Consider the following 23,159-nt stretch of genomic DNA (forward strand, 5'->3'; position numbering starts at 1 on the left):
AGGTTCTATAGCTTTTAGATGGGTAACTTTTGATGGTTAAAATTAAACTTGATGAAACTTATATATTTGAAATCAGAATTAAAACTTGATTCTTTTGATGTATCTATTGGTATCAAAATTCCGTTTTTTAGAGTTTCGGTTACCATTGAGCTGGGTCGCTCCTTACTTACAGTTTGTTACCACGAACTGTTTAATGAGCTTGAAACCTATGTAATAGGGTTTTCTGATATGCTGAATCTGACGGTGTGATTTTCATAAAAATTCTTTCACTTGTAGGGGATGTTTCCCCCCTCTTTGAAAAATCAGGTAAATTTTCTCAGGCTCGTAGCCTTTGATGAGTAATACTAAACTTAATAAAATTTATATATTTAGAATCAGCATTATAAGCCCATTCTTTTGATGCATTTATTGACATCAAACTTCCGTTTTTAAAAGTTTCGATTGCTATTGAGCCGTATCGCTTGTTTTTTTTTTTATTATTGTTTTTTTTTATTAAGTATATGTTAGTAAGTATATGAGGGGGTTAAGTCATCCTAAAGAAACATCCTCCACGGAAAGATTCTCTCAAGTAACCCCCTCCTCCAGCCCCCCCCTCCACAAGAAAAAAATCCTTCCTCAAAATGTCTGTATACTTCCCAATAACCAATACAATATGTAAGCAATGGGCAAAGTTCATAACTTGCAGCCCTTCCCCTGGGAACTTTGGGGTATTAAGTCATCCTAAAAGACATATTTATTAGATTTTCGACTATGTTGAACAAAATGGCAATCTCAACATTTTAATTGGGTGATTTTGAGAAAAATATGAGCGTGGGAGGGGGCCTAGTTGCCCTCCATTTTTTTTGGTCACTAGAAGAGAGCACTAGAAATTTTAATTTCCGTTCTAATAAGCCCTTCTAAGATATTTTAGGAACACTGGTTCAATACAATTATCCCTGGGAAAAAGAAAAAAAAACAAATTAAAACGCATCTCTGACCTTTCTTCTGGCAAAAAATTAAAAATTAAATATTTTTGTAGATAGGAGCTTGAAACCTCTACAGTAGGGTCTCTAATACGCTGAATATGATGGTGTGATTTTCATCAAGGTTCTATAACTTTTAGGGGGTCTTTCCCCCTTTTTTAGAAAATCAGCCAAATGTTCTCAGGCGCGTAACTTTTGATAGGTAAGATTAAACTTGATAAAACTTATATATTTGAAATCAGAATTAAAATATGATTCTTTTGATGTATCTATTGGTATCAAAATCCGTTTTTTGAGTTTCGGTTACCATTGAGTTTGGTCGCTCCTTACTTACAGTTCGTTACCACAACCTGTTTGATGAGCTTGAAACCTATGTAATAGAGTTTTCTGATACGCTGAATCTGACGGTATGATTTTCATTAAAATTCTTTCACTTGTAGGGGATGTTTCCCCCCTCTTTAAAAAATCAGGTAAATTTTCTCAGACTCGTAGCCTTCGATGAGTAATAATAAACTTAATAAAATGTATATATTTAGTGTCAACATTATAAGCGCATTTTTTTGATACATTTATTGACATCAAAATCCCATTTTTAAAACTTTCGATAACTATTGAGCCGTATCGCTTTTTTTTGTTGTTATTTTAATTCTATATGTGATATTACGTATATAAGGGGGTTCTCCCCTTAGTCAATACCACGTTCTTTACGTTAAAAGTTAAAAAAAAATTTAATTCACAAACCCCTGAATCACAAAGGCCGTTTAATTAGAATAGATAGCTCTTTTGAAAGCACTAAAAAAAAACTGTAGCGTAAAGAGCGAAGTATTGACTGTGGGGAGAACCCCTCATATAAGTAATAATTTCTGTTCGTTTTAAGTTCTAATGTTGCTTCTTACTTTCAGTTTAAAAAACTTGTTTTTTTTTTAATTTAATTTCTGATCGTTTTTTAATTAATGCTTGGAAATCCGGCGTCCCCTTCATAGAAATGTCCCCTACCCCAAAGAAACATCCTCCACAGAAAGATTATCCCGAGTAACCCCCTCCTCCATCCCCCCAACCAGAAAAAATCCTTCCTGAAAATGTCTGTATACTTCCCAATAACCAATACAATATGAAAGCAATGGGCAAAGTTCATAACTTGCAACCCTTCCCCTGGGAGCTGTGGGGTATTAAGTCATCCTAAAAGACATATTTATTAGATTTTCGACTATGCTGAACAACATGGCAATCTAAAAATTTCAATTGGGTGTTTTTGAGAAAAAAATGAGCGTAGGAGGGGGCCTAGTTTCCCTCCATTTTTTTTGGTCACTTAAAAAGGGCACTAGAACTTTTAATTTCAGTTCCAATGAGCCCTCCTACGATATTCTAGGACCACTGGGTAAATACGATTACCCCTGGGGAAAAGAAAAAAAAAACAAAAAAAACAAATAAACACGCATCCGTGATCTTTCTTCCGGCAAAAAATAGAAAATTCCACATTTTTGTAGATAGGAGCTTGAAACCTTTACAGTAGGGTTCTCTGGTACGTTGAATATGATGGTGTGATTTTCATTAAGATTCTATAACTTTTAGGGGGTCTTTCCCCTTTTTTCGAAAATCAGCCAAATTTTCTCAGGCGCGTAATTTTTGATGGGTAAGATTAAACTTGATGAAACTTATATATTTGAAATCGAAATTAAAATCTGATTTTTTTTATGTATCTATTGGTATCAAATTTCCGTTTTTTAGAGTTTCAGTTACCATTGAGCCGGGTCGCTCCTTACTTACAGTTCGTTACCACGAACTGTTTGATTCCTTCAAGATTCTCCAAGGTTTCACCTTAACGCTCTTAGCCTTTTCGGATGCGCCCAGAATCGAATATTTCTCCTTTTCCTAATGATAAGTCCTGCATGTAAACAATGGGAAAATAACATAATTTACAATCCTTGCCCTGGGACTATAGGGGTATGGCGTTCCTAGAAGTATAGCTATTTGAATTTTTCGTTAGTTTGAACAAAATGAAAGTCTTGAATTTTCGATCAGTACTGAGCAAAGGAGGCACATAAAAAGAGCAACCAATATCTCCTTAACTAACCTTGAATTTTCTACTCACTACCCTCTGTTGTTGTTAAGATATTGCTGATACTCCCTTTTCACAACCAGAAAGCACATGGAGCGTTTTGATTGTGCCCGAAGTCCTTCTCAACTTTTCAACAACCTCAGAAGCAAAGTTATTTGGACTATCTTGATAAAAAAACTATGTTAAAATTTTGACCAGAAACGTTTGCGGAAAAGGAAACGGATAAGGTGCTAGTTGCCCTTTGATCACTTCAGACCCTTAAAAAAGGAACTAGAACTTTTGACTTTAAATTGAAGGAGCCCCCTCTAAAGTTTTTACAACCAAACCTTCCACAAAAACCTTACATGTTGACAATGGGCAGCTTGCATAAGGGACAGCCCTTACCACGGGGGCTGAGGGGGATTTGTCGACGACTATACGGTTATAATTATTTGATTTTTGGATAATGACAACAAAATTACTATCTCAAAATTCTGATCGGATGCATTTAGGCGAAAACGGGATAAGGGTGGGCGGAGGAGGGCTGGTTACCCTCCGATCACTTTTGAATCATAAAAAAGGGCATTAGAACTTTCAATTTAAAATCAAATGCGAACCCTTCAGAGTTTTTACAACCAACCCTTTCATAAAAAACCTTATATATTAACAATGGGCAACCAGCATAACTTATAGCCCTTGCCAGGAGGACTGAGGGGTTTTTAAATCTGGAACTGTAGTTTTTTGACCTTCGAACTATTTTCGAACAAAATCACTATCTCAAAATTTTCATCGGAAATATTTTGGGAAAAAAGGGTGCGGAAAGGAGACTGGTTCCCTCCGATAATTTTTGACCCTTCAAAAGAGAACTAGAACTTTCGATTTTAAATCTAATGAACCTCCTACGAAGTTTGTACGACCACTCCCTCCATAAAAACCCTATGTGCTGACAATGGATAACTAGCAGTACATACAACCCTTGTCCTAGGGACTTTGGGGGGTTTTGTCGACCTCGGAGACATAACTATTTGACCTTTGGACTATTTTGAACGAAATGGCTATCTAAAATTTTATCAGATGCATTTGAGGAATAGAGGGCGTGGGGTGGGGAGCTAGTTTTTGAAAATAATGCATCCCATCTCGAGTACCTGGTTTTATATTGATGATAGATCCCCATACTTCGATAAAATTTAGTTTTAACTAGTCTTAGCTTCCAGGAATTCAACAAGTTTCGGCAACACTTATCTAATAAGAGTCGGCAATGCGGACAACAGCGCATGCCACCTAGAGTACACGGACAATAATATTAGCTGCAGGTGCCCCCTCCCCTAGTTTTCTGACGTCTGGCATTAAATTCCTTTTATTTTATAATTTTACACCCCTATTAAGGTACCTTAATAGGGGTGTACCTTAATAGTAGTTACCTTAATAGTAGCTAGCTAATATTAGCTAGCTACTATTGTGTGGTGACCACTGGAACTACGTTCCCGCTCATGGTTTAATATTGATGATGTGTAACCAAGCTTCATTGAATTTGAGTCTTTAAACAGGGGCGGATCCAGGATTTTTTTTTAGGGGGGGGGGCGCAAAAAAGTTTGATCCGAAAAATTTTTTTAAGGGGGGGACAAAATAGGTTTATCCGATAAAGTTGCGTTAGGAGCAAGTTTAATTAACGCAAACTTGAGTTAATTAAGTAAATTACGCTAATTTAAACTATGCTAAGGGGGGGGCACGTGCCCCTCACCCCCCTCTGGATCCGCCACTGTCTTTAACTAGACTGACTTAACAGGAATTCAACAAGTTTCGGCAAGACTTACCTAATAAGAGTCTGCAAGAGTCTGCTTCCACCTAGGACCAAAAACCGGGTAATTATTAATAAATTTCTTATTCCTAATATTACTGAAAAACTGGAAGCACTACACAGAAAACTTTCAAATACTGCTTGTATCCGTTTTTCTCCGCACCATCACCTTATCAGGTTTTTTCAGTCGTAAATTATTTTTCTTTTATATGTTTAGTTGTTATTCTCTGTTTGGTCATTCTACATTTTTTAGTATTGTAAAAAGTGAGTAAAAATCAAATAATGATAGTAATAATGACAGCTTGTGTCCATATTTCTGCATATTACTGCTTATTAGACTCTGCAAGTTGTCAGTTTTTTTCTCTCTTCCTCTTTTCTTCCTCCTTTCATGCTATTTCTTTTTTGTTTTAGTTTCTTTTAAATTATTATGTGTTACACTGTAAGTGGTAATCTTTGATTTATATATTGATTTGTTTTGCATTTTATGTGTTTTTTCTCGTGATACTCCACGTATTGTACCTCTGTACAGTGTCGGTTAGAAATAAATAATAATAATAATTGCGGAAATATTGACAACAATGCATCTGACCTAAAGTATGTGGACAATAATATTAGTGGACTTGTCAATAATATTGTGAGTGTGATGGCAACTGAATATGACATTCCCGCTGATAGTTAAATTTTGGTGATAGACACCCAAGCTTGAACGAAACTGAGTTTTTAACCAGTCTGAGTTGCCAGGAATTCAACCAATTTCGGAAAGAACCACCTAATAAGAGTCAGGAATGCGGAAGTATTGACTATAATGCATCCCACTTGACTGACAAAAAAAATAAGATCATCTAGCTATTATTGTCAATAATATTATCAGCGTGGGGATTATTGAATCTTTGTTTCATCCAATGGTTTTAGGGTCGTCAAAGACATACACGCTTGAATAAAATTAAGTTTCAAACCGATCTGAGGCAAGGGAATTCAATAAGAATCGGCAAAGTTTTTGTTATTTACCTTTTCTTTTGGCAGATGACAAGCGTTTTAAATTAAAATGTAAGGGTAATTCATGGAAGATTTTTATAACAGACCTGAGTTTTCAAAAGCAATAGACTATATTCTTCCATTTTAGCTTGAATTGAATGAGAAACTGCGTTTATAGCATTTTTGTTTTTGTTCACCATTGCGTGAATGACCATCTTATGCGTACTCGGCTGATTGCCAGTCGTCAATATTTGGAAGATATTGAAAATTTTTTGAATTGTTTTTGAGCCCTGAAAAAGACACGATTTTGTTTTTTTATGTGATCAGTTTGCAACTCACTTGGCCCGTAGAGTGGGCTAAACCCTGTAAAAACTTAAACAGTCACGAACGCAAAAATCTTTCAGGGAGGCGTGTTTCGTGACTCTCGCCCCCCCCTGTGAACGTCCCTGTTCAGCTGTTTAGTTCCCTTATTATATATACTCTGTTTGTTATATTATTATCACCCTATTGTTATTCATAATTGTTATGTTGACTTTCTTATTGTACTCCACATGATGATTTTATTTTATTTTATTTATTGTCTAATTTTAAAAGTGTCTTCATGCTGTTTTTCGTGGTGTTTAATAAATGAAGATATCCAAAGGATGTATCTGACATTTTTACACTTCTGGGATAGTTGCCAGAACTGTTTGCTAAGCAACTCTAATAGGGAGGATCACTAAGATCCTATATGTTTCCTTGAACCAGTCCTTGAACGAAGGCAAGTTTGGCCTTGAACATGTATTACCTATTTATTCTATAACTACCCACAGTTTCTTATGCTAATTTTTTCATATTCATTTTTTTTTAGGCTCCTGAATATAAGTTTTAAGCAGGATTTGTGTGCATTAATAAATGAGCGAGAAGAACGCACGCTTTTGTATTGGAGAATTACTCAATCACCACACAACTCCTTCATATACATTTCCTATTCATACAAATCCTACTTCGCAGCTGCAAATTCAGAAGATTTGCCACCACACTACTTCTCGCTCACATAACTCCACAGTTCATATAATTATCCAGTATGATCATTCCCTATCTCACCCATTATAAAAACCCGGACCGGGGTGCGAGTGCTCCAGAGAACGTAGAAACATAAGCGTCATCAGATCTTTTCACGGGTAGACCAGTCAGACGCGAAACAGTCGGAAACAAGTGGAAACCCGCTATTACGAATAATGCACTTTACGCGAAACAATCGGAAACAAGTGGAAACCCGCTATTAATAACTGAACGAAGAAGTGGGAGGAGCTTTTTGTTCGCACCGAGAACGAAGACCAGAAATGATCTGCGATAAGCTTACTGGATAATTATATGAACAGTGCATAACTCCCTACCGTACTTCGAAGCCCCATCACTTTTAATATGTTTCTACAAATTCTTATAAGTTTGAACCATAATATAAATATATTTATATTGTGTTTGCAACACTGCATAAATACATTAGCAGTGGCGAAAAGTCCTATACTCTCCATTAATGGTTTTTGACACACATCAGACTAAACCTCTCTTCATGACTCCGCCTTCACGCACGCAAAATGATAAACTTTAATATATTTATACTGTATTCGCAACATGATCACCGTTGAATAATTTATAGTTTTTCGGTAAGGAGAAGTCCCAAGAGAAACACTGCAATTTAAAGTTTTTGCACTAGCGTGTTTCACATCACCAGCCTCGTCAAGAGTTCTCAATATACTGAAACTGGTTCCATTGTAACTGAAACCCCGTGTAACTGAACCCCAAGCAACTGAACCCCCGTGCAACTGATCCCCCGTATAACCGAACCCCTGTGCAACTGAGCCCCTGTGCAATTGAACACCCGTGCAACTGAACCCTCGTACTACTGAACCCTCATGGAACTGAACCCCCTTTAACTGAACCCTCGTGCACCTCAACACCAGTGCAACTCAACCCCATTTAACTATACCCCCGTGTAACTGAGCCCCCCCCCCATGTAACTGAACCCCCATGTAACTGAACCCCCTGCATTTCAACCCCCGTATAACCGAATCCCCATGCAACTGAACCGTCGTGCAACTGAGCCCTCGTGCTACTGAACCCTCATGCACCTGAACCCCCTTTAACTGAACCCTCGTGCAACTCAACACCAATGCAACTCAACCCTATTTAACTAAACCCGCGTGTAACTGAACCCCCATGTAACTGTAACTGTGTGTAACCATGTAAACATGTAACTGTATGTTAACAGAACACAACTGATGAGCGAAAAGTGATGAAAGAGAGGGATAATACCGAACTCTCAGCTACCATTCTTGGGAGACATCTGACAGTTTATAAGTGATCATGGAATTCCTGTGTTGTTTTAAAGTCACTTTTCTTTGAATAGGCAGCGTGGCGGCAGAGTGCAGCTGGGGACGCTAATCACATCAGTCCAGTTTTGTCAGGAAAAAGAGCTCTTTTAGCAGAGGTCGTAGTAGGAGCAGTAGAAGTAATAATAGTGTTGAATTAGTAGTAATAGTAGTAGTATCAGCAGTATTAATAGCAGTAGTAGCAGGTAGATGCCCCAGAAGTTTCATCTTGATACGCTAAGCTGTTCCAAAAAAAATTGCTGATACACCTTTATCAGCAATCTCTATGTTATTGCAAGTTACCAATTGTTCAAATTTAAGGTTTTTATAGAAGGGATGATCGTAAAAACTTTGAAGGAGGCTCATTGGATTGGAAATTGAAAGTTCAAGTTCAATTTCTAAGTTTCAAAGGTAATAACTGGGCAATCATCCTTTCCCTCTTAACCGACACCCCCCCCCCCCCACAAATAAATCCGATCTAAATTTTAGGACGGCCATTTTATTTAAAACAGTTTAAAGGTTAAATAACTATACCATAGTTAAATAACTATGGTTCATAACCTTATTGTGTTTTGCCCAATGATAGTACGGTGGTTGAGTTGCACGAGGGTTCAGTAGCACGAGGGTTCAGTTGCACGGGGGTTCAGTTGCACCGGGTTCGGTTATACGGGGGTGCAGTTGCACGGGGGTTCAGTTACATGGGGGGTCAGTTACACGGGGGTTTAGTTAAATGGGGTTGAGTTGCACGCGGGTTGAGTTGCACGAGGGTTCAGTTGCACGAGGGGTTCAGTTGTATGAGGGTTCAGTTGCACGGGGCGTTCAGTTGCACGGGGGCTCAGTTGCACAGGGGTTCAGTTGCACGGGGGCTCGGTTATACGGTGGCTCAGTATCACGGTGGTTCGATTATACGGGGGTTTAGTTACACGGTGGTTCAGTTACACGGGGGTTCAGTTACAGGGGCTCAGTTGCTTGGGATTCAGTCACACGGGGGTTAAGTTACATGCACACCACTGGAACTTCCTAATCTAGTTTTAACGCTGGTTTCCTGAGTCTGTTAAACTTTTGCTCGGCAAAATTAATAAACAGCTTTAAGATACAGCCCTCTCAGGGTTCTTGGAGAAACCTTTTATTTTAGCGTACGTCGTGCCACCAGTCTCGCCACGAGTTCTAAATTTGCTGAAACTTCTTTTTCAAGTTTTGAAACTGGTTTTCCTTAAGTCTGTTAAACTTTCACTCAATGAAATCGACAGACTGCTTTAAGATATAGCCCTCTCAGGGTTCTTGGAGAAACACTACAGTTTATACTTTTTATATTGGCGTACTTCGTGTCATCAGCCTCGTCGCGAGTTTTCAATCTGCTAAAACTTATTTATCAGGTTCTAACGCTGATGTTCCTGAGTCTGTTAAATTTTTGCTGGACTAAATCGACAAATAGCTTTGAAAATATGGCCCTCTAGGACAAAAAGTCTCAAACAGATATGAGTAATATAGCTATATGTAATACTGGGGGCACATCGTATAAACCTACCAGAATATGATATAAACCGACCAAAATGATATACAATACAGATGAAAATTATTCAAATGAGATACCTTTTGATACTTGTATTTATATAGGTCAATGACCCAAGTTATGGTGTTCGCCCAGTATAGCATAGCCATGCCATAGCAATCATCCATAGCAACCAGATTCAGTCTTAACTCAGGATATCCAGATAAAACCAAAAGATAATAATAAGAAAACATTTTTTTTTTTATTTGCATAGAATGAAACTGGTAAAGGATTGAAATTTTAATCGCTTATCAACTAAAGGTAAGTCTGAGGGAATGGTGACTCCCACGTAACATTATATGGAAATTAGAATATGATTAGAATGTATTTATTCTTTCACAATTCGATTGACCAATCGAAGTGATTCGATTGACCTAGCTTCACTTCTTGCCTGTGGTGGCTATAATACACAAGTACCAAATGAGAAATCCTGCTAATATAAAATACTGTTTGTTATTGGAGTATGCATAAATTAAAACCAATAAAGTCGTAGGCATCGAGAAAAGAATTTCTATATAGAAATCCAGAACAATCCCTAGTAATATCGTACAATCCTTAGAAATCAAGTTGTGAGGTGGTTATTGATTTAAACCACCAATACCACAATTATCAACGACCTCAACCACCAAGGACCCCAACCACCTGACTTGAAATTTTCTGACCTGGAAAATTATTCAAGTTTTTTAGTATTTTTATTTATGCGGCTGTATGAGTGGTACTCTATGGCTACTCATCGACACTACATAGTTTATTATATATTTTCAATCAGTGGTTTTTTACATAGAAAGGATGAAGACTTGAATCATATTTAAAAAAAAATAAAGATGGCTATCTTTTGTCCTGATATTAATTGCTATGTTGCTACTGTTGGTCCAAGACAAATGGCTCATGGAATGGACTATTACAAAGGTCATTTATCAATGGCAGGCTATGATTTTTGCAGTTGATTTGGAAAGATGTGGGAAAGCCATAGTTATGGCCTATTTACTACAACCAGGACTTAATTTATTCATCGCTATATGCGACAATACGTCCTGAATACACTTCATTTATTCGCTGTCCCAGAGATATTCTATGGGTGCTCATCGACCCTACCTAGTTTATTGTATATTTTCAATCAGTATTTCTTGAACAATGGTAGGATAAAAACTTGCATCATATCTTTAAAAAAATGAAGATGAAAAAATTGAAGTGAAAGAACGGTTGTGCCCATGTTAAAGTCATTGTTGCGCTGAATGCTGACAAAGAAAAATATCTGAATTACAAAACAAGATCTATTGGAGATCGCACTAATGTCAAAAACCATATCTTGTCTACGTGCCAGAACTGCTACCTGTGTAAACAGGGTAATAGATAATATTACCAAAATAATGTGGTAATAGACAGTGAAATCGGAAGCAGAATAAGAAGAGCAATGGTATACCATATAACAACGGAGTATAATGATGAATTAATGGAAAAAAGTATATGTGAATACTATTGCTACCTTTGATCATATACCAACTGATAAAGTCAATGAACCGTATAAGATGAATTTCAAAACGTATATTGAGCCTATAGCTGACACCCCAGTAAAAATTGTGTATGATTCAAAATCAGCTAATGGTTATTCTACTGGTCACGAACTAAGTGAAGAGAGTAGACCATGTCAACTTTAATTAATCTTTTCAAACTTTATATTCAACAGGGTCAAACCTTTTAATCCTAATGAAAGTTCAAGGAAGAAACCAGATCAAATTTAATTCATCTCTTCATTTTTGGGGAAATTCACTGAATAAACCACATCAAATTTAATTCATTAGTTCAAATTTTATAATCAACAGAGTTAAACCTTTTAGTCCTTAGGTAAATTTAATGATAATACCATGTCAAATTTAACTCATCAGTTCAAAATTTATACTCAACAGACTTAACCTTTTAGATCTTAGGAAAATTGAATGAATAAATTGTGTCAAGTTTAATTCATCTACTCAAACTTTATATTCAATAGGGTTAAAGCTATTCATTCTTGCGAAAATTCAAGCCTTTGAGTCCTTAGAAACATTCAATGCATAAAAATTGTAAAATTTAATTCATTTATTAAAACTATGTAATCACCAGAGTAAAAGCTCTTCAATCTTAAGAAAATTCATTAAATAAACCACGTCAAATTCAATTCATCAGTTCAAAGTTTATACACAACAGAGTTATATCTTTTTGTCCTTAGGAAACTTCATTGAATAAACCATTTCAAATTTGATTCATCTTTTCAAAATTTATGATCAACAAAATTAAACCTTTTAGTCCTTATGAAAACTCAAGGAATAAACCACGTCAAATTTAATTCATCTTTTCAAACTTTGTAATATACAGATTTAATACTATTCATTCTTGTGAAAATTCACTGAATAAACCACATCAAATTTAATTCATCAGTTCAAACTTTATACACAACAAAGTTAAACCTTTTAGACCTAAAAAAAAATTCAAGGAATAAACCATGTCAAATTTCATTCATCTGTTCAGACTTTGTAATATACAGAGTTAATACTATTCATTCTTGGGGTATTCACTGAATGAACCATATCAAATTAATCAACAGTTCATACTTTATACTCAACAGAATTAAACCTTTTAGTCCTTATGAAAATTCAAGGACTAAACCATGTCAAATTTAATTCATCTTTTCAGACTTTGTAATATACAGAGTTAATACTATTCATTCTTTGGGTATTTACTGAATGAACCATATCAAATTAATCAACAGTTCATACTTTATACTCAACAGAATTAAACCTTTTAGTCCTTATGAAAATTCAAGGACTAAACCATGTCAAATTTAATTCATCTTTTCAAACTTTGTAATATACAGAGTTAATACTAATCATTCTTGGGGTATTCACTGAATGAACCATATCAAATAAATCATCAGTTCATACTTTATACTCAACATAATTAGACCTTTTAGTCCTTAGGAAAATTCAAGGAATAAACCATGTCAAATTTAATTCATCTTTTCAAACTTTGTAATATACAGAGTTAATACTATTCCTTCTTGGGGTATTCACTGAATGAACCATATCAAATAAATCATCAGTTCAAACTTTATACTCAACAGAATTAAACCTTTTAGTCCTTAGGGAAATTCAAGGAATAAACAAAGTCAAATTGAATTAATTTTTTCAAACTTTGTAATATACAGAGTTAATACTATTCATTCTTGGGGTATTCACTGAATGAACCATATCAAATAAATCATCAGTTCAAATTTTATACTCAACAGAATTAAACCTTTTAGTCCTTAGGGAAATTCAAGGACTAAACAATATCAAATTTAATTCATCTTTTCAAACTTTGTAATATACAGAGTTAATACTATTCATTCTTGGGGTATTCACTGAATGAACCATATCAAATTAATCATCAGTTCATACTTTATACTCAACAGAATTAAACCTTTTAGTCCTTAGAAAAATTCAAGGACTAAACCATGTCAAATTTAATTCATCTTTTCAGACTTTGTAATATACAGAGTTAATACTATTCATTCTTGGGGTATTCACTGAATGAACCATATCAAATAAATCATCTGTTCATACTTTATATTCAACAGAATTAAACCTTTTAGTACTTATGACAATTCAAGGAATAAACCATTTCAAGTTTATTTCCTCTGTTCAAACTTTGTAATATACAGAGTTAATACTATTCATTCTTGGGGTATTTACTGAATGAACCATATCAAATAAATCATCAGTTCAAACTTTATACTCAACAGAGTTAAACCTTTTAGTCCTTAGGAAAATTCAAGGACTAAACTGTGTAAAATTTAATTCATCCGTTCAAACTTTGTAGTCAACAGAGTTAATACTCTTTTTTAAACAGAGTCATATTTGGGAAAATCCACTTAATAACCCATGTTTAAGATAATTAATCTGTTAAGACTTTATATTCAACAGAGTTAAATCTTTTAGTTTTTAAGAAACGTCAAGGAATAAAATATGTCAAATTTGATTCATCTGTTCAAACTTTGTAATCAAAAAAGTTAATGCTATTTATTCTTGTGAAAATTCAATGAATAAATCACATCAAATTTAATTCATCAGTTCAAACTTTATGCTTAACAGAGTTTAGCCTTTTAATTCTTATACAAAATTCAAGGAATAAACCTCGTTAACTTTAATTCATCTGTTCAAACTTTGTAATCAACAGAATTAAATCTATTCACCCATGGGGAAATTTATTAAATAAAGCATGCCAAATTCAATTCTTCTGTTCATGCTTTATATTCAACAAAGTTAAAACTTTTAATCATTGGGAAAATACAAGGAATAAACCAAGTTAAATTTAATATATCAGTTCAAGCTTTATACTCAACGGAGTTAAACCTTTTGGTCCTTAGGAAAATTCAATGAATAAAATGTGTCAAATTTAATTCCTGTATTTAAACTTTGTAAAGCAACAGAGTTGAAGCTATTTATACTTGGGAAGAGTCACTGAATAAACCATGTTCAGTTTAATTCATTTGTTCAAAATTTGTAATCAGCAGATGTTAACCTTTTAGTATTTCTGAAAATTCAAGTCAAAATTTAATTCATCTCTTCAAACTTTGTAATCCATATAGTAAAAACTATTCATGCTTGGGAAAATTCAAGGAATAAACTTGTCACGATTTATTTATTGAATTTCCCTAAGATCTAAAAGGTTTAACTCTGTTGAGTATAAAGTTTGAACTGATGAATTAAATTTGACATAGTATTGTCATTCAATTTTTCTAAGGAGTAAAAGGTTTAACTTTGTTGCGTATAAAGTTTGAACTGATGAATTAAATTTGATATGGTTTATTCAGGGAATTTCCTCAAAAATTAACGCATGAATTAAATTTGATATGGTTTGTTCCTTAAAAGTTACTTAGGACTATAAAGTTTAATTCTGTTCAATATAAATTTTGAACTGCTAAACTAAATTTGAGACGGTCTATTCTCATCTTTTTTCTTAGTTCGTGACCAGTAGAATAATCATTATTTGATTTTGGAGTGATACACAATTTTTACTACGGTTTCCTCTGTAGGCTCAATATACGTTTTGATATTGATTTTATATGGTTCATTGATTATATCTGTTGGTATACGGCCAAAGGTAGTAATAGTGTTCACATGCGCTTTGTTTTCCATCAATTCATCATTATACACCGTTGTTATATTGTATGCCAACGCTCTTTTTATTCTGGTTTCGATTTCACTGTCTATTACCAAATTATTTTTACAGTGGTAACAGTTCTGGCACGTAGACAATATATGGTTTATGACATTAGTAAAGCAGCATGCCTTTCTTCTTTTGACCTTCCTTTGAATGCTAATATCTGAAAGCTGTCGATAGAGTTTATCACTGGGTAACGTGTTGCCGCAAGCACTAGCAAGAAGATGCCCCTTCTTATCAACCATTATTTTTATGTTTCCATTCTCTTTGAACACTATCATCTCTGGAAATGATCCTCTCGCATATCCACCATCATTATTTGTCCATTTCGAACAATTCGTCTTCACTTTTTTTAAATATGATACAAGTGTTCATCCTTCAAATATACAAAAAAATACTTATTGAAAATATACAATAAACTATCTAGTGTCGATGAGCAGCCATAGAGCATCACTAGGACAGCGAATAAGTAAAAAATTTTCAGGACGTTTTGTAGCCTATAGCGATGAATAAATTACGTCCTGTTTGTAGTTATTAGGCCTCCCCTATGGCGTTCCCACACCTTGGCAAACCAACTGCCAAGACCACAGCCTGACAATAATGAAAGACCTTTGCAATAGTCCTTTTCCATGAACCATTGGTCTTGGATCAAGAGTAGCAACATAGCAATCAATATTGGGATAAACGAATGCCATCTTCATTTTTTTTAATATGATGCAAGTGTTTATCCTTCTAATGTCCAAAAATACTGATTGAAAATATATAATAAACTATGTGTTGTCGATTAGTAGCCATAGAGTACCACTGATACAGCCAAATAAATAAAATAATAATAAAAAAGTTGAATAATTTTCTAAGTCCAAGAAATTCCAGGTAAAAAAAATTAAAGTGTTACTACAAACATTATTTTTCTAGTGGTAAAAATCACGAGTAACATATCTATATCATTTTCATTTTGTATTTCAAAAATACTAAATGCATTATTTTGTTTTAAGCATATTTCATGTCATTTTTAAGACATGTAAAACATTTGAAAGAAAATTTATATGTTAAAAAATATAAAAAATTAATGTTAAAAAAAGGTAAAAAATACAATTGGACTTAAAAAAAATGTGTAAAAAATAGGGGGGCCAGAAAGTTGGAGGTGGGGGTATTGGGGTCCTTGGAGGTGGGGTCCTTGATGACTGTGCTCCTTGATGGCTGAGGTCCTTGGCGGTTAGGGTCCTTGAGGGTTGTGGTCATTGGTGGTTTAAATCCATAACCACCTCCCTACTTTATTTCTAAGGATTTTACTTGATTTCTAAGGATTGGTCTGGATTTCTATATTAAAATTCTTTTCTAGGCGCCTAAGACTTTATTACTTGTGTATTATACTTATGTATTATGACAGTAGTTAGGCCATAATACATTTAAGGACATGCCCTCCCTTTTTCCCAGGACATGCCCTCCCTTTTCCCTTAGAATTTCTAGGATATGCCCTCTGACGTCAAGACAGCCATAGGCAAAATAGCATTGGATTTCTAGGACTTTCCATCTGACGTCACAGCACCCCTATCAAGATTTCTACGACAGCCCAGGCAAGATTCCCGTCAGAGCCCTTCTTCCAGGCTGGATTTCTACCGGAGTCCTCTGACGTCACAGTATGCATAGGAAAAAAGGATTAGATTTCTATGACAACCCTTTGATGTCACGGCAAACTTGTTTCTAGCTGGCAAGATTCTTACCCCTGGCAAAATTCCTATCCCTGACAAGAGTCCTGGGTTTTTCAATTACTTGTAATGTGGTTGGTATAATACACATGTAATAATAACAGGGAGATTAATAGAGGATTTCTGGAAGTCGGATAAGTGAAGTTCCTAGCCCCTTGCACCTGTACAATGCGGTCAGCTGTTTCTACCAGAGCCCTCTGAGGTCACGGCAGCAATATGGGAAATAGTATTGGATTTCTGTGACATGCATTTTGACTTGAAGATACACACTCCTTTTCCGAGCACGCCTTGTTTCTAGGCACTATTACACGTCCAAACATGCCCTCCCCAGGTGGTAAAAGCCATTTTATTGATCGAAAGTCAGTTTCTTTTTACAGGTGAAAGAGGAGTGTCAGGATTAAAATGAATAAATTGGACAGACTGAAACTTTTAGGTAATCTTGTTACTTTCGAGAAATGGTTAATTTTAGATGATAATTTTCAAAGATTTTTGGTGCAGAAGAAAATCCTCACTAAGAGGATGATTGATAATATAATGAGAAATGAGTCTCCATCGCTGGACTATTGCCTGAGACTTATGTGTCGTAGTCCCCAGGCTTTTACTCAATTTATAGGTATATTGATTGAGAAAAAAAACAAAATGATATTGCATATCGGTTTGAAGATTACACAGAGTTTCAGTTACTCCTCCCATTCCTCTAGTGACTCGATAAGTTAAAACCGATAGCAAAGAACATTCATTGACGTCGAGTCAGTGTATTTTTGGAAGTGACATAGTCAACATCGAAAAATGTTCTACTCATGCCCATTATGCTTGTATACTTTGGGCAGCTGGTCTTCGTATGAGAATTGTAGTTTTGCTGATGACTATAATGAAAAGTGTAAATTATGCAATCCGTATAAATTACATAGAGGATATGCAGTGCAAATTAAAGAATGTAATTCATGTCTTGAAGAGATTTGTGACTCTCATTATAGACGATTATTATGTTCCAACTGTCACTATGATAAATGCGATCAATAGGAAAGCACTTACCCTGGTCTAATTGTGAAAATATTGTTACTGCTTTAAACTGTTTTGGGAAGAAGAACCAGGTCTACGCTTCAATTGCTGGATTAACAAAAGAGTCTGATTTTTACGAAACCGCTCTGAAGATACTGGCTACTTTGATTATAAACCTACAGACTTTTATTTTGCTGTTAAAGAAAGTGATTCTTCATATGAGAATTTTGTATGCGATATTGCTTCAAATAAGCAAATTGGAACTTTATATATATATATATATATATATATATATATATATATATATATATATATATATATATATATATATATATATATATATATATATATATATATATATATATATATATATATATATATATATATATATATATATATATATATATATATATATATATATATATATATATATATATATATATATATATATATATATATATATATATATATATATATATATATATATATATATCTCTCTCTATCACTCTCTCTCTCTCTCTATATATATATATATATATATATATATATATATATATATATATATATATATATATATATATATATATATATATATATATATTTATATATATATATATATATATATATATATATATATATATATATATATGCAATTTTATAATATGAATCAAAGTAGTATTATTGACTTTAAAAAGAGAATAAATGAAGATGAAGTTACACTATATTGTAGAAAATGTGACCCTGATTTTGCACATCAAGATGAATACAATTTGAATCCTGATGAGCTGTCACCACTTACTGGTAGAAGAATAAATCTAAAAGGGACACAGTGTTTTGTATATATACAAATTTTATAAACAAATTTACATACATTTTTAAAGCATTTAAATTTTAGGACACCGAAATTTATATTATAGAGGTAGGAAATGGTATTTACAACTAGAAAGTCGTTCAACCGAGGATTGTCTCCACAAATTTTGAGGAATTCCATGTAAGTATCCACGACTTATAAAAATACATAATAAAGCATGAAATAAAATATATAATAGAGCATGAAAACCACAGCTATTCGTTGATAGATCTTGTATCTGCTTCCAATTTGGAATAATATATTTTCCACTCTGCTGAAGAAAATTTTACTATGAGGTATATAGAATGTATACGGTAGTCCAAGCGGGTCGAAAAATTCTGTATTGCTTCTTATTTGAAAGATGCATAGCCAATGCCCCGTCTTTACCGTTGATGGACTGCTATTACAATAATAATGGTATTGTCAACATGTTAAATAGGCTGTAAGAAATATGAATGTATGCAATAGGATTTATGTTTCGACATATATGGGTCCATATTGTACACCCTGATTATTTGATTCGTGTTCATAGCACCAAGTCTAATAAAAAACTGCCGTCAGGTGTAATTTCCCACTAGGTTTTAAATTTATTTAGCGAGATTAATGTAATACTTTCCTCCAATGGTTTGGCAAAGGTACACTCTAATCGCATATTTCTCGACCGGACAATACTCATATCTTGAGTACCAGACAAATCCAATACAATAATGCCATGAGTTTTCGCAAACATTTCATCGGTTATACTATTTTCGAATAATTGAGAATCTTGATTTAGGAATTGCATTGTCCATTCATAGAGGGTCTCGTAGGATTTATCAAAGAATCAATCTTAGAACGGGATTCCATTTACTTTACACACAAGTGATGAAAGTCCAAACAGTTCAAATTTATGCGGGGAATTTGTCCATGATCCAACAGCACTAGAACTTTTTACAAACAACAATACTAATTTTGAAGTAATTTTCCTATTGATAAATGACGATTCTGTATAGATACGCGTACCTGTACAATATGACGTTGATTCGCAATTGTATGGTTGTTGAATAACTTTCTAAGTCCAAGATATTCCAAGTAAAACAAAATTAAAGTGTTACTATAAACATTACTTTTTTAATAGAAAAAATCACGAGATACATATCTATATCATTTTCAGTTTGTATTTCGAAAATATTAAATGCATTTTTTTTGTTTTAAGCATATTTCATGTCATTTTAATACATGTAAAAAAAAGTTGGAAAAAAATTTCTATGTTAAAAAAATAAAAAATAAATGTTAAAAAGAAGTAAAAAAAGAATTGGACTTCTAAAAGAGTGAAAATAGGGGGGCCAAAAAGTTGGAGGTGGGGGTATTGGGGCCCTTGAAGGTGGGGTCCTTGATGGTTGTGGTCCTTGATGTTTGAGGTCATTGGTGGTTTAAATCCATAAATACCTCACTGCTTGATTTCTAAGGATTTTACTTGATTTCTAAGGATTATTCAGGATTTCTATATTAAAATTCTTTTCTGGGCGCCTACGACTTTATTACTTTTGTACTTGTGAATTATACTTATAATTATGGCAGTAGTGAGGCAATAATACATTTAAGGAAATGCCCTCCCTTTTTCCCTGAACATGCCCTCCCTCTTCTCATAGACTTTTTAGGAAATGCCCTCTGATGTCACGGCAGCCATAGGCAAAATAGTACTGGATTTCTAGGAATTGCCCTCCGAGATCACAAAACCCTATCAAAATTTCTATGACAGCCTTGGCAAGATTCTCGTTAGAGCCCTTTTTCTTCGCTGGATTTCTACCGGAGCCCTCTGAAGTCACAGCATGCATAAAAAAAATAGGATTGGATTTCTATGACAGCCCTCTGGCGTCACGGCACACTTGTTTCTAGCTGGTAAGATTCCCACCCCTGGCAAAAATCCTACCCCTGACAAGAGTCCTGGGTTTTTCAATTACTTGGAATATGGTCGGTATAATACACATGTAGTAATAACAGGGAGATTAATAGGGGATTTCTGGAAGTCAGATAAGTGAAGTTCCTAGTCCCTCGCACCTGTACAATGCGGTCAGCTGTTTCTACCGGAGCCCTCTGATGTCACGGCAGCAATAAGGAAATAGTGTTGGATTTCTGTGACATGCCCTATGACGTGACGGTACACACCCCTTTTCCGAGCACGCCTTGTTTCTAGGCACTTGTACATGTCCAAATATGCCCTCCCCAGGTGGTATAATCCATTCGAGAGTCAATCTCTTTTTACTGGTGAGAGAGGAGTGTCAGAAATGAATGAAGTGGACAGACTGAAAATTTTAGGTAATCTTGTTACTTTGGAGAAATGGTTAATTTTGGATGATAATTTTCAAAGAACATCGTTACAGAAGAAAATCTTCACTAAGAGGATGATTGGTAATATAATGAGAAATGAGTCTCCACCACTGAACTATTGCCTGAGACTTAGGTGCTGTGGTCCCCAGGCTTTCACTTAATTTATTGATATATTGATTGAGATAAAACAAAATGATATTACACATCTGTTTGAATATTGCACAGAGTTTCAGTTACTCCTCCCATTCCTCTAGTGACTCGATAAGTTAAAACCGATAGCAAAGAACATTATTGACCCCGAGTCAGTAGGTTTTTGGAAGTGACATAGTCAACATCGAAAAATGTTTTACACACGCCCATTATCCTTGTATACTTTGGGCAGCTGGTATTCCTGTGATTATTGTACTTTTGCTGATGACTATAATGAAAAGCGTAAATTATGCAATCTGGGTAAATTGCATAGAGCATATGCAGTGCAAATTAAAGACTGTAATTCCTGTCTTGAAGAGATTTGTGACTCTCATAATAGAGGAGTCTTATGCTCCAATTGTCACTAAGATAAAAGAGATCAATGGGAAAATACTTACCCTGGTCTGATTGCGAAAAAACCTAAAAGAGATTTCAGTTTTTTTTTTAAGAGACTGGTATCGTCACGGCTTTAAGCTGTTTTGGGAAGAAGAACCTGGTCTACCTTTCATTTGCTGGAATAATAAAAGAGTCCGGTTCTTACGACACCGCTGTGAACATACTGGCTACTTTGATTTTAAACCTACAGACATTTATTTGGCTGTTACAAAAAGTGATTCTTCATATGAGAATTTTCTATGCGATATTGCTTCAAATAAGCAAATTCAAACTTTAAATATATATATATATATATATATATATATATATATATATATATATATATATATATATATATATATATATATATATATATATATATATATATATATATATATATATATATATATATATATATATATATATATATATATATATATATATATATATATATATATATATATATATATATATATATATATATATATATATATATATATATATCAATTTTATAATATGAATCATAGTGTAATTGACTTTAAAAAGAGAGTAAATGAAGATGAAGTTACACTATATTGTAGAAAATGAGACCCTGATTTTGCACATCAAGATGAATACAAGTTTAATCCTGACGATCTACTGCCACTTATTGTTTCTTATGATTACCCATATGTAGAAGAAGAAATCTAAAGAGGACACAGTGTTTTGTATATATATAAATTTTATTAATAAACCAACTTATATACATTTTTAACGAATTTCACTTTTAGGGCACCAAAATTTATTTTATAAAGGTAGTAAAGAGTATTTTCAAATAGAAAGTCGTTCATTCGAGGATTGTCGCCATAAATCTTGAGGGTTTCCATGTCAGTATATCCACGACTTAGAAAAATGAAATATATAGGGCATGAAAACCAAAAGCTTTTTGTTTATAGATCTTGTACTTGCTTCCGATTTTGAATAATAGATTTTCCGCTCTGCTTAAGAAAATTTTTAGTATGAGGTGTCTAAAATGTATACGGTAGTCCAAACGGGTCAAACAATTCTATATTGCTTCTTGTTTGAAAGATGCATAACCAATGCCCCGTCTGTACCGTTTAGGAACTGCTATTAAAAATAATAATGGTATTGTCAACGTAATGAATATGCTCTAAGAAATATGTAGGTATGTAATAGGATTTATACTTGGACATGTAAGGGTCAATATTGAATAGCCTGATTATTTGATTTCCCAATAGGTTTCAAATTGATTTAGCGAGATTAATGCAATACTTTCCTCCAAGGGTTTGGCAAATGTACACTCTAACAGCCTATTCCCCGACCGGACAATGCTCATATCTTGAGTACCAGACAAATCCAATAAAATAATGCCATGAGTTTTCGAAAACATTTCTCCGGTTATGCCATGTTCGAATAATTGAGAATCTCGATTTAGGGATTGCATTGTCAATTCATAGAGGGTCTTGTAGGATTTATCAAAGGACAAATTGTAGACAAGAATTCCATTTACTTTACATACAAGCAATGAAAGTCCGAACAGTTCAAATTTATGTGGGAAATCTGTCCATGATCCAATAGCACTAGCACTTTTTACAAATGCCAAAGCTAATTATGAAGGAATAAATGACGATTCGGTATAGATACGTGTACCTGTAGCAATATGATGTTGATTCGTGATTGTATGAGGCACGAGCAATTTGATACTATTTCCAGCAGCTCTTAACTTTTTAATTGCCAAAGCAGGAAAACCCATAACTTGTTGTTTTCGTACAGGAAGTATTGCCCATGGGGGTTACATCGGATGCAGCGCCCAATACTTTTCACATAATATGGTTGGATGGTGCAAGTTGTAAATTTATATCAATCT

Source organism: Artemia sp. Qi Xiang Cuo, chromosome 14 (genome assembly GCF_049724085.1).
Source record: "Artemia sp. Qi Xiang Cuo chromosome 14, ASM4972408v1, whole genome shotgun sequence".
In the NCBI taxonomy this organism is placed as follows: Eukaryota; Metazoa; Arthropoda; class Branchiopoda; order Anostraca; family Artemiidae; genus Artemia; species Artemia sp. Qi Xiang Cuo.